The 12,220-nt window shown below is 42.4% G+C and overlaps 1 protein-coding gene across 2 annotated transcripts in view; it reads left to right on the forward strand.

Annotated features, from left to right (window-relative positions):
- Positions 1 to 12,220, forward strand: part of LOC122785654 (E3 ubiquitin-protein ligase Midline-1-like) — a 51,716-nt gene that overhangs the window by 17,032 nt on the left and 22,464 nt on the right. Inside the window, exon 1 of one of the 2 annotated variants that reach the window (XM_044051553.1) lies at positions 5,115 to 5,368. The exons of the other annotated variant lie outside the window; for it this stretch is intronic. The gene's annotated coding sequence lies outside the window, so the exon portion shown is untranslated. Of the gene's footprint in view, positions 1 to 5,114; positions 5,369 to 12,220 lie in introns of those variants that run through there. 2 annotated transcript variants of the gene reach the window in all.

The raw sequence follows: 12,220 nt of genomic DNA on the forward strand, positions 1-12,220 counted from the left end.
GATTCTGCCGATGGATCTAGATGTGTGTCTGTGTGTGAGAGAGTGAGTATGTGTGTGTGCATGCATAATTTAGACATTGGATGCTGTCAACTTAATCAACAGCATATAACCTGGCGAAGAAAATGAAAACACAACATCCTACCTGATATTTCTATCACTTCCACTTTGATTTATGCTTGAAATAAGCCAAGATTTCCACAACTACTGCTTACTGTATCTTGCTCTGGGTCCCGTGCGTCCGAAATAATCCCAACAGTGGATCAAACACATTTCAGTGGATCAGCTGCCCTCTGTCTGATTCACAATGACTGACGGCGTTGTGATCCGTGTTTCCTATTCTGTTTTTTTAAAGAATCTTATGGCCTGCACCTGAGGGTGTGTTTGTCAGTTCACATTCAGACAGACACGGCCGCATGCACTCAGATGCACGGTACTTGAACTCATGATGATTCGTGCAGAAAATGAGCGATTTTAGGTGATAATGTGTCCCTAATTTAATCAAGTTGGGGAAGGGAACATATTTATTTTCTCATAATCAATCAATTATTCCATTATAGCCTTTTCCCTTAATGTAAATCAAGTGATCTGGGAGAGAACTAGACTTCTGCACCTCCGCTGGTCTCCATTTACAGCATTTGGGAAATCTGGCCCATAACAGGACTGTTTCTTCAGTTCAGTTCAGAGAGAGCTGGCTGTATTACTAAGTAGCCACACATACATGTATTGTCAGTGGAAAAACTGCTATTCCAGCATTGATAACATTGCTGGATCTATTCCCTTAAATCTGAAAATCGACGGAGGAGCATTTCAGAGCTGGAGCGATTGCCTCATGACATCTGTGATCTCGCCTACTACAGCTCTAATGAATTCAAATATTGCATGTGCGATACCTCAAAACCCTCGCTGTGATCCTGCTCCCACCTGTTTCTCCACACTCGGATCAAGAACAAAGTTCCTTCCTCTCAGATCCTGTAATCGGAGAGGAGATGTTCGCTTTTCGTTAACATATAGCGTCCTTAAACGGCCGCACTGTTTAACCGGGTTCGGTGCATCACTCACCAGCGTGCGTCGTATTTCATTTTAATGGCGCTATTACTTTCCTACATTTAAGAGCGGGAGCAGGGATCCGAGCGAAAGGAAAGGAAAGCAGCGGAGGAGGAGGAGTTAAACCGAAACATGTGTACATTTTTAAAACAATAGTTTCAATTTGGAAAGAAAACTGGAGCGAGAGCAGAACTTATATGTACCTGAGCACAGACAATCATCCATTTTAATCTTAATCACTCAGTCTTTATCTCCTCCACTCCCATCCTCATCTTTTAATCTGTCTGTCTCACTCCCTCTTCTCCTCTCTTAAAATCCTTTTTCTGCCTTGCCTTAGACTTTCACATATTAGATCCGTTTGTTCACCAGGGTCACCTGACAGACACAGATAACTCACAGACACTCACAGCAGTGTCTCCACAACAGGCTCTAAACATGCTCACTTCTTTCCTTCTCTCCTTCCCTCCTAATCCAAAAACTTAGGAGGGACTGCTCGGCCGATACCAGCTCCACATCTCCTCCTCTGCGATCGTAACTGGCGCTTTACCACACACACACGTGAGGTCACTTCGGAGGGTGAGAGGTCTGTTTCAGGGGAAACGCGTTCCACATTTTCCGAGAAAAAACCAAACCAGAAACAACTCTTTTCCGTCAATCTAAAGAGTCGCAAACACAATTTTGTGGTCGGTCACGCTTGAAAGTAAACATACGAACAGCTGTAGGGTATACCTCCGAACTTCCCATGAGTCATGTGATGTGAACGCATATCTAATGCACCGTCCAAGGCGGTGATCAGTGACTGGGGGAGGTGTTAAGGTGTGATATATCGCAGTCATAAAGATGCCTCTGGAAGACAATATGCTGATGAAGCTCATGCGTGTATAGTCGTTTCATGTGCGTGCGGGTGCCTTCAGTGTTGACTTGCGTTGTTGCCGCATACCGCAGTGTGTTTATTTTACCTGGGAGTTCCACTAAGAGAAGTCTAAAATATCAAAGCGTTGTCGTCACATGCTTGTGCACACATGTGCGCCGTGAACTTCACTAAAACCTCCGGCGACCCACAGAGTCGGTGCCCTCTGCAAAGGTCTTGGTCGTAACCCTGTCGTCCTTTATCCCCGTAATGGTCTCACGTCAGGAGGAGAGGCAGACTCCATCGCATTCCACTCATTCCTGGTTGTTAAAAATAAGACCGCTGTAAACTCAAAAGCACAGGGCCAGCTCTACTAAATTCAGAGTAGGGAGAGTTGAAGGGGCAAAAGTGCAGTCAGACGTTTGCAGTCGCTCTCATTTCACCACAAATGTTTTTACTTTCCTCTTTATCTTGTTCCTAACAAGGGAAATCAGTCAATTGCTGACAACCAATACCTATATGAGACTGAACTGGACGTGATCTTAGTATCTTAGTATAAAAATGAGCCAAACACTTGTTGTAATTGGCTGAAATAAGAGGAGAGAGCAAGCTATTAGTAAAAATAATAACATATAGTGATGAGAACACACTGTAATGAGAACATTGAGATTTAAAAATAGCTTCCCAACCTAATATACTTTTACTTTGTCCTCTGAATGCGAGTCGCTGCCTGCTGCAGATTGCCCATTGTGCCGAGAATTACTATCATGACCTCAATATCCTCCGTCTTTTGCACATTTGCACAAATGTCACTGGACAATCAGAATACCACCCGCAGCAAGACAGACACATGCACAATAGTTCAAGGTGAAAAACCATCAGGCCACCTTGCTGCATACTGGTGTATAACCATCAACAACAGCAGGTCCCGGGAGGTTTAGTGGAGAAGAAAACTTTATAAAGTCATCCTTAAAAGTGAGGCTGGTTGTGAAAGAGCTGACAAAATAGATTACTTTGTAAAAAAGAAAAAAAAAAAAGTCACTGACCTCCGGTGATTTTGGGATCACAGATCCAGATTTTTACTGCTCCATCCACTTATTCCTTTCTCCCTGTCCTCACTATAGCGGTTATGTTTTCCCTTTTTTTCCAAATCGCGCTACTAATAATGTGCATATGTAACATTTGGCGCTGCGGAGAGTTTGTTTTCCTGATGTTACCGAGAAAGACGGAAACTCTTTCCAGACGAACATTCTTTACCAGCCACACTCACCTCAGCTGATCCCGCTAGAAACACACAATTTGTTTAATTTCTGGGAAGGTTTTGGGGTTGAAACTATTTTTTATTTTTTTTCTAACCAAATCCACGACACAACCTCTTTGCACTCGAGCTGTGATTCGAGCTCATTTTATGTGTAATCTAATCTAATCTATATCTCTATGCCGATTGCTTGGTGTTTCAGTGGCGCCCTCAGTTTTTTTTAGACACTTTCTGGAATTCATCTGACTGAAGAAAAACTGTTTGAATTGATGCATAAAACTTAATTCAGGCTCTGGCTCTGCGGAACTGCAGTCCATGGACGAAGGTAAAGAATTAAACCAAACACTTCAGAGTTAAGAATCTACACGACACGACTCCCCTCCTCGAGGGCAAGATGTTAGGGGATTATTTGGAATAAATTTGCCAATGAGAAGCTGGGCTCCAAAGCTTTCACATCACATGGTCCGTAAAGATTTAATAGGAAGTTTGAGCTCATAGTTTTCCTCCGTACTGGGCTCCATTCTGCTTGTCGTTATTCACAAAGACGAGACTAAAAAACTTGGAGCAGCGTGGACAGTGCATCAGAAATGCTGGAGAGGAGATTTAGTTCGAGACAGCAGCATTGTTGATCGAAGATTGCGGTTCTGGTGGGGCAGCGTGCCTCGTGTGGGAGGGCGAATGACTGACTTGTGTCTCGGAGATTAATTTAAGCTGCTTTCCTTGTGGGCTGCATTAAAAAGAGGGGGTTTATTAACGTGGAGCGGTCAAAACAGCTGAAGTTTGAAGGTGAAGTGAGCGAGGGAGATATAAAAACATAACTACAGAGGAGGGGGTTGCTACTGAGGGTGTGCCACGAAGGTAAATATACAGTGCTCTTCAGTTAATAAAAAAGCAAACAAAGCCCTATTTCAGAGTTATAGTTATATACCTTATATTTTCTTTAACTCAAACAGTACAACTGAGCTGCATTTGCTTGTTTTCTCCATTCATTCTCATGTCTGCTTCTTGTTATATATGACAGATGATAAAAAAAATTGGTTAAAAAAGAAGAGACATTTACTGGCAATAAAAGAGCATTTAAATTAAAACTGGGTTCAGTTGTTTTGAAGCGGCCATATTTGTTTAGTTCTCAGGCAGTTCCATGCGACCGAGTGCCAAGTTGGAAGTCAGATATTTGAAATTACGATAGCGGCGATTATGACGTGAACACATGGTAAGTTACTGTCGGTGATCTGAACATGTTTTCGTGCAGATGTTTCAAATTAAAAGCCTTCCAGCAGCTAAAAGGGAAAATAGTTCCCTGTCTTCAAAGACTATTGGTGCCAAACTTAAAAAAAAAAAAAAAGGGACTGGACGGACGACAATAAGGTAGAATTATTAAAGCTACTTCAGGAAACAGTAATAGTGGCGAGTTGAGCAAGTATTTGTGAATGTACATGACAATTAAATGAACCATGCCGAGCCATTGCAGTCGCTACACCACACAAATCAGATGTTATGGTGAATGAAAAAATATGAAGCAACGCAGCTTCCATTGGCCGGAATCCTGAGTTACTGTTCGTCTGAGTTTCATCTCAGTTTGACGGAGGAGTGATTGTAGGAGTGGACGGTGGCTGAGGAGAAATGAGAAAAGTTGACTTTAAAGTTTGCATTTACTGTCCTCGCTGCATCCTGACTGCATTCTCTGGCTGTGTTTGCTCAACTTTCGAAAAATTCAATTAAGCACAGCTTCGGTTAGACTAACACAATCATTCTATTCTTTCGAACGTCATGTAATTGCACTTAGTGATTGGCCCGTGCAGTCGGGGGCAGCCCACTGGCAGATTTGAATACAGGGAAGGAGAAGGGGAGGGATGGACAGTGAGGAGGAGGAAGAGAAGGAGGGGCAGGGAGATAAAGAGGTGGGCGGTGCACTCGTTTGCTCTCTTTCTCCCTCTCTCGCTCTCTCTCTCTCTCTCTGTGTGTGCCGGGTCAGGGTGGAAAGGCTTCCACAGGCAGGGGGAGGAAACATGTCATGAGAGGTGATAACACAGCCACAGAGGACGTATCCACATCCTCACTGACTCCCAACTTCGCTGCTCACCGCTGATTCTGCTGCTGTTTCCCACAGAGAAGAGAGGGAGCCAAAGATAGCCTCTCTCTCCCACTTCTCTCTCTTCCCCTCTCTTTTTTTTTTTACTTTGTTTGTGGACGATGGGATTTTAATCATGTGGAAGGTAAGAGGAGGAGGAAGACAACGGAGCTTTGTTGGGTTTTATTGTACACTGTACTGCATAATACAGGCCTGTCTCAGTGTGTCTTAGTTACTTATTAAAGTCTGTGAGAGTCTCGAGGGGTTTCCCGCTTGCTTGCTTCCTCCATATGAGATCAGGAATGATTCTCAGTGGAAATTAGGAGTGGAAGAATTGAGTGCCAGCATTACAGGAATGATAATGATAGAGCAGTGGCTTCGAGATTCAACCAATGAGGGATGTGGAGCCATGTGCATCACAGTGGTGGAGAAACTTCTGCAGGAACAGTGAGGTTTACCAAAGAGTCTGTTTTTACCATATTGTTTGGATGATTGTGAATAACTTCTTTGGTTTAAAGGCGTCAGTATTTATAACCAGAGCAACTTCTGCTTCACATAACCTATGATTTATATATTTTACAACGCCTAAATTGTGAAGTTCACTTGTTGGATGTTTAGAATATTTTCGCGAATATTAACCCTCACAAATATACAAACTAAGTTGTATGTGCATGTGAGAATGTGTGTGTGTGTGAATGTGTGTTTCGTGTGACCCAAATTAAAAAAAGCCACTGTGTGTATGTGTGTGTGTGTGTGTGTGATGTTGCTTGAAGCCCAAGATTCCTGAAGGCAGTAGACGGTGCCTGAGGGATGCTTAAAATGTGTGCGCGTACTTGAGTGCTGGAAGTGAGTGTGAGTGGCTTTGAAGGTCCCCGAATGTTTGGTCGTTTTGCACTTAAGAGGGGAGGAAGTTTGACAGTGTTAGTTAAACAGCCGGAGCAGAGAGGGCACATTTGGCTGTATGGCACCTTTTCCTCCATGTCTTCCTTATCGTGAGTGTGCAGATGTAACACATGTTTAGCCACGGTGAGGTCTACATCTGTGCCATAGCCTGTTTTTAAGAGCCTCCCAGAAGCGGACTTATTATACAGTGTCCGCCCCCACCCCTGTGTGCTGAGGCATGTTAAGCATGTATGGATGCATGTGTGTTCAAGTGAGCATGTGTGTCGTGTGTGTGCTGAGGCGTGTGTTGTATGTGACAGCTGGCCGCCACGGGCTCAGCGCTGCCACTGATCCCGCTCACCTGCTTTGGGTCACAGGGATCAAGGAAATCCAGGTTCAGTGTTTCGAGCTGCGGGACAATGGGAACCATCGTAGTACGAGTTGTTTTTTTTATCTTTGGATTTAAGTAAAGCATGCCGGACTTTTCTCTGCCAACATCTCTTCATGCTACGCATATGAAACCTATATTCTTTTTAAACGCGTCAGATGTGGTGAATGTACTATAGCAAAGACGCGACTGCAGTTTGCATTATCCCACCGTTGTTTTGACATGCTAGGAAGTTTTGTTTGTAGTTGTCACCGTGCTGACCAATATAGCAACAATGGTATTGTCGCCGTCTCTTTTCCTGTTTCCAGTGGCATTGTCAGCCCACAGCTTGGGAGAAGTATATCGAACCCCCCCCTGAAGATCGACTGTGGGAACCATGTAGACAAATATAGCAAAGACAGTTTTGTCAAGTGCCTCTGCATCTTATTAAGATGCTGTTCGTCACAAGGAAAAGGCAACGTTGACTTCATAGTCAAAGCATCAGCAATTGCCCACTTCAGACGCTCCCGGGTCAAACTACTAATTGCTGTCTAAACATTCTTTGAAAGGGCAGACTGGATTTGTTATTTATTTTTTTATTTTTTTACTCACACTCACACCCCCTCCTTGTTTCCACTCCAGTTCAGTTCATTTTATTCACCCCACTGCATTCTTTAATGATCAACTGAAAAAAAAGACACGTGCAGGGCTGCCATGGGAAATTCAGTCGTCCGAAGTGTCGCTGTTTGAAAAATTGCCGCGCTGACCTCAGGTTTTACCATTTAAAAGTGTAGGGGGCAACTTTTAAACGTGAACAGGAAGTTGTTTGCTGTACGTCAAAACAATGGGAGGTAAGAGCAACATTGCAATAGTACAGTGAGACGACTGCAAACAGAAGTGAATTCTGTGGATCGAAAAACCCCAGGTTTTTCTTGTTTTTCTTGCTCGTGAGTCAGGTCTGATGGTATTGCTATCAGGCTGTTCTCAGATGAAGGATGAATCGTACAAATAATCATAATACGATCATCAAACGTTACGCTTTAAACTAGGAATATTTTATTATTTCACATGTGCCACTTTCCTTATAATGGAACATGTTTAAAATACAACATAAACCACCCCAGTCCAATACAGTTCCTATTCATAGTCATCCTGCAATCTCATTACACTCGTGGCCAGAAGTTTAACACAAATTACACTCAATCAAGTATAAAGTGGCAAAAGTGAAGTGCTCATTAAAACAACAATCACAGCTGTCTTCTTTTTTTCTTCTGTCACAGATATTTGATATGTATAGAAGTTTCTTGGGGTTCATCTGCTGCAGGATGACATGTTAAATGTCAGGTCACGAGTCTCATGTGCAGCGTTCATACTCCAAATATGCAAAAAAAAAAAAAAAAGAAAAATCACGGAGTTGTAAACGTCCCCCAGCTGTCCATATGTTAGGACTTATGACACACCATGTGCTCTGTGATGTAGGTGAGCATGGCTCTGGTTAAGTTAAACTCTGGTCACAGGAGTACAAAGAGGCAGGTTTCTGTCATAAAACGTCTGCCTAAAGCACGTTCATACACATGTAAACACTCCTTTTGGCCACTTTTCATGTTTGAAAACTTTTCATTATCTAATCAAAGTTGCAAAGATAATTTAGCACTCTGGAGAAAACTCCTCCCCCCCCCCATTTAACCGCTTTCATCTCCCGCTAAAACACATATTTTCAGACAACACAAAGGCATTATGGAATAAGTGTAATTATGGAGAGACGCACATTAAACTAAATATGCAGAGTCTTTAAAGTATCATCCAAACTGACGTAAATCATATTTAGCTGTCAGTTTAATACTGACTCTTGCAGCTGCTGTTGAGAAGGTATGGCTGCGTGGTTCATAGTGAGATACACAATCTTTAAAATGTGTTTTTATTGGAATGCTGACCAAGGCAAGTCATCTTTTTCATCATTTGCTCAGCAAACGCAGTAAACGGTGTGTTGATCACATTTAATTGACGAAAATTGAAGCGATTAATCGAAACGTTTCAATCGTAGTTAGTAGTTCACATCCTAACAATTGTTCATTTGCAGCCTTTGCACTTTGCTAATTACATTTCATTGAGTTCAGCCCTATTCAAAACCTCTTTCTACCCCAGAGGGGTGACATTCTCATCACTGTATGTGTGTACGATGGTGATGTAAAGGCCATTCACCCTGAAGAAATATGCCCTCGACAACACCAGGCTCAACTCCAGCCTCCTAAACATCACATCTAATTTCACTGCAGATAATCCAGGTCACACTGCTACACACACACACACACACACACAAAACCACAGTGCTACAATCACAAATGTCACCCTTTATCATAATCACTAATGGCCTCTACGTCTCAGGCTACAACCGACCAATCGTGTTACGTGTGACTGACCGCTTTCTGAACATGAAAGGCCCTGATTGGTCACGGCCAGTGTGGTAGGAAGCGGATTAGGGATCAACATAGCAGGGTGTCTGGAATCAGACAAAGACATTGTGTGAGTGTGGGCATATGTGCGGATGTGATTGTCAGCATTTAGCGTTCGTAACTTGAATGAACTCACAGAGACTGAACGACAAGTATTAGGAGAGGAGGAGGACGGGAAGGGATGACAGCGATTTCTAAATCCAACTCTTCTTTGAATCTGACATCTTTTTTAAGCGTTAAAGTGGAGTTTGGGCTCCAGTTTTGGGCACCATCGTGACCTAAGGAGAGTTTTTCCTCTCTAATTGCTCCCACACCTGCGAGCCAGCAAGTCGGAGATGGCATGAAATGAATTTCTCTCGCACAAGTGCTGCAAGATTTATCACACACTTCCTGCGAAGCAGTGGCCAAGACTAATATTTTGTTAGGAAATGCAGCCGAGTAATAATTTGCCTCTGCTGACACGGCATGGGAGAATGTGAGCGTGGTCTCAGTGCGGCTGTACTGTATATATAGTGTTTTGACCTTGAAAGAGAGAGCATGACCCTGAAAAGACGCCTTGTTTTTGCCAGCTGCACAAGGGTGATGGTTAATCTGTCATTGCGAGCTACTTGCTGTAAAAGCAGATTATGGTTTTGTGAATGGCAAATCTCATGAGTAGCACAGGGGTCTTGAAAAGGTCTGCTTTAGATTCTTGTTAAAAATTGCGTGTCAAAACGGAGAGGGGAGTTAAACAATACGTTGTGTTTCATAACTTGTAAAAATGTCAATAACTGATTTCGTTTATTTGCAATTATGAATAATCAGGTGTCCCTATTGTGAAAGTAGGTGAGCGGCATGTGCCATGTGCAAGTTGCACAATAGCGTCACATTGTTGCTCTAAAACAAATCACGGCTGTTGATAATATTTAATTCTTCCGTTTTTGTCTAACAATGTTCACTGGGTGCAGATTTTTGTCCAGAAAACTTCAAAACCAACGACAGATTACATCATGTTTGGCCTCAGTTTATTGCTCACTTCTAAAAAAACGTTTTACTGCGTTCGCTCTTTTCTCTTTCTCCTGCGAGTTAAAAGAGAATTGGAATAGCACGCACGCGGGTTTGCACAGCTGTTATTCTTAGGACACTGCAGACAGAGCCTTACACCTAACCTTAACCATAACCCGGTAATGCCTAACCTCAACCTTAACCTAACCACATTTCAAATCTTTAGCTCTAAACTTCAGGACCAGGTTTTGGTCTCCATGAGGACTACTGGCCATGACAAGGTCAGTGTTTATGCCAGAAAAGGTCCTAAGGAGGTAAAACACCCACCCACACACATACACACACAAGGCAAGTATGATGATTATGTGAGCCAGGTCAGCAGGACTGACCTAGTTCTCAGTTCTACTCCACGAACTGCCACATCTGCTCACATCACACGCGACAAAATGTGTTGTTTCTTTAAGCGACGGGAGTTAAATCGACTTTTTCAGTTGGCTCAAATTATTTTCTGAAGGAACTTCTTCAGATTGATTTGTCAAGCGATGGTGTAGCTCACGCCGAAAGTGCAAAGTCAAGACGAGGTTCCTATCAGAGACAAGAAACTGGAGTGGGCGGCGCCTATTTCCAATCAACATGAGCAGAACATTTCCCCATTTCCAAAAAGAAAGACTCGCTCACTCTCAGTGAATATGTTTTAAAATAAGAGAGAAAGAGCCCCTATGAAAATTTTAGTGGCAAAAGCAAAAAGCATTTTGGACCTAATGTTAATAAAATATTTAGACGCAGAGTCGGGCCTAATATAAACAGGAAGAGAGATCAAGAGTCGGAGGAATATAATGATAGCGTTTATTTGTTGTTCTGGTAGATGCGCTTGTTTGTTTTCAAAAGGTGCCAATGCACAGTCTTCAGAATGCACTAAAGCTTGGGTTGCAAAAGGTCATTTCGCGGACTTTTATGGATCAGAGACCATGAAGAAAGTTTTCTTTCAAAATAATAATAAAACAAAAGGAAAAACAAGGCATTTGAGAGGAGCATCAGGGCACTGACATTTGTAACTATCAGAATTATAATGCGACTCTTGTTACACGGCCGGAGGCACAGAAATAGCAAACTGTCAGTGGAAGAATAAGAAACAGGGACATATTAGAACACACAAGCATTTCCCAAAAACAGCGGACAGATTTGAAACTTTTGTGTGACTTTTGCATCTCGACGACGCAAAGTTTTCCATTCTCACAGGATGTGTAGCCTCATAAGATATGATTTAGTCTTGATTTTATCACAATAAATCAGCAATACGGAAGTCTTAAATTGGTGTTAACATCATAGTGCGGGTCATATTTTCATGTTTGAAAGGTCACAGTGTCTTCTTGAGGACAGAAAATCTTAAATTTGGCTTTATTTTGAAATATTCATTAGATTATGTTTCCAAATGACTATGGGCTGAAATAGATGCCACCAGAAACCTTTTGTAAAGTTTAGTCATTTTTGAGAGCGGTGCTACTATTTTGGTCGTAGATACAGATTATAATAATAATATTAGATACTAAAATATTAAAAAATGCAGTGCTTTCGTTCCAGATTATGCAAATTGATGTGTCCCTTTTTTAATCATAATCATGATGTGGTAATGCTTGCAGAGAGCAGGGGCTATTGCTGCAGTCAGGACTAAAAATGACTAACTCCGTGATAGAAAGTGGAAAACAGACAAAATACAACCAAACTGTCACGATGCCAGTCACAGCCTTATTGCATGAAATCAATTTCTAACGTTTGTTTTTAAAAAAAAGAAGAATCCCTTGCTCTCATGGAGACACTGCAGGGGGAAAAAATGAGGAGCAAGACAGTGAAGGATTGTTCTACTATAGTCATTCAGCTTTGTGTTGCCCCCCACTGAAAAGTAATGGTACTGACGCACCAGTGGTGATGAGTGTTTCACACACGGGGGCCTCTGACACTCATGATGCACAAGTGATGGTAGGAAAGTAAACAACTACAGAAAGAGGTCCTCTTTCATGTCTTTTTCACCCTTTTTTTTTTCTCCTCCTCTAATTTCTCACTGCACTATTTCGACTCTTTTTCCTCCCTCTGTCATGCTTCCTTCTGCTCTGTGCTCCGTCACGTCTGTGCACGGTTCAACAGTGTCACCTATTGTAGGCTGACAGGCATTTCACCTCGTCTCGCACCTGCTAATCTGGATTAGTGTGACCATGCGGAGGCACAGATTTAGTTTGGGTGTGTGTGTGTGTGTGTGTGTGTGTCTTTGTCAGTGTGTGGTGTGTTTATTCTCTTTATCCTTCTGGGCCTCCAC

This window comes from Solea senegalensis, linkage group LG2 (assembly GCF_019176455.1).
Source record: "Solea senegalensis isolate Sse05_10M linkage group LG2, IFAPA_SoseM_1, whole genome shotgun sequence".
Lineage (NCBI taxonomy): Eukaryota > Metazoa > Chordata > Actinopteri > Pleuronectiformes > Soleidae > Solea > Solea senegalensis.